The sequence below is a fragment of the Sinohyriopsis cumingii genome, chromosome 15 (assembly GCF_028554795.1).
Source record: "Sinohyriopsis cumingii isolate HCF-2022 chromosome 15, ASM2855479v2, whole genome shotgun sequence".
Classification (NCBI taxonomy): Eukaryota; Metazoa; Mollusca; class Bivalvia; order Unionida; family Unionidae; genus Sinohyriopsis; species Sinohyriopsis cumingii.
Genome location: NC_142975.1, coordinates 33,421,503 through 33,422,596, shown reverse-complemented (window position 1 = coordinate 33,422,596; position 1,094 = coordinate 33,421,503). Strand labels below are relative to the sequence as shown.

General features: G+C 32.8%; 1 protein-coding gene across 1 annotated transcript in view; it reads left to right on the top strand.

Moving 5' to 3' along the window:
- The window catches only part of LOC149781570 (protein deadpan-like), a 3,340-nt gene extending 2,635 nt beyond the window's left edge, over positions 1-705 (top strand). The window contains exon 3 of the mRNA XM_089934761.1: positions 1-705. This exon is cut by the window's left edge and continues 577 nt beyond it. The gene's annotated coding sequence lies outside the window, so the exon portion shown is untranslated.
- The last annotated feature ends 389 nt before the right edge of the window (positions 706-1,094 follow it).

The window sequence follows — 1,094 nt, the reverse complement described above, 5'->3', positions numbered from 1 at the left end:
AAATTGTGCAAGAGACCTTCCTGATTGCACAAATAGTGACTTTGGATAGATTCTCGACAAGGAATTCTTTCGTTATAGAAAAATAAGCACCGTATGTGTTACAAATTGTCGTAAATGTAAATATTTGATTTGGTAATGTGTGTGTGTGTGTGTGTGTGTGTGTGTGTGTGGGAGAGAGAGAGAGAGAGAGAGTCACTACAGGAACCTTCCCTTTACCAATACTATCACAAATATGTTCATCGGTAGTGATATATGCTTTCAGTAGGTAATACTGTTTTTGATAAAAAGTTGAGATGTGTAGAACTGCAAGTTTGTTTGTCAGCTGTTTTATCAAACAGTTCTTCGATACTGTTTTGTAAAACAATAAGCGCTTGATGGAACACACAAGAAACTATTTTCACGTTGCATAAGTACCCATAAGATTGGGGAATTGATAGCATGATTGCAAATACGTACCACAAACTGACTTTCAATGTATTGACATTCATTCAAATTTGCTTTGAAAATAATGTTCTAAATATTTATTTCCATAAAGAAATAACAATATATGTGTGTGGTAGGGAATAATAAAAATGAAACATTGTTGTGGTTAGGAGGCAAATACGAAGTAAGCTCTCTTGTATTGCATGTAAATGTATAATAAATTAACCAAGTGCTGTGATATTTTATCTGTGATATAGAATGCATTAATAAAATGTCGGTATTATGTTCATTGGAGACTTGCTTGTTTGAAGTATATGTATTTATGTATGTTTGTCTCTCGTTGCCCTTCATTTACATTGTCTGTCCGCCATTATCTTTCTTTCTTAATGCATATATCTGTCCCGCTTCCCACCTACAACCAAACCCGATAAAAATCGAGGTAATAACCAAGAAATCCAAAATTATTAAATAAATAACCCTGTTCACGTAATGGAGACTACAACAACGCAATATACGCAGCCAATTTTATATTTTAAAAATTGCGAATGTTGGGTCAACTCTTGTGGTGCAAAGAAAAACACAATGTCACGTTGCCACAACATAAATAAATACATAAATGAAATATAGTTAATATATCTTTTTAAAGATACGAATTATTTCAAAAGCTCAAA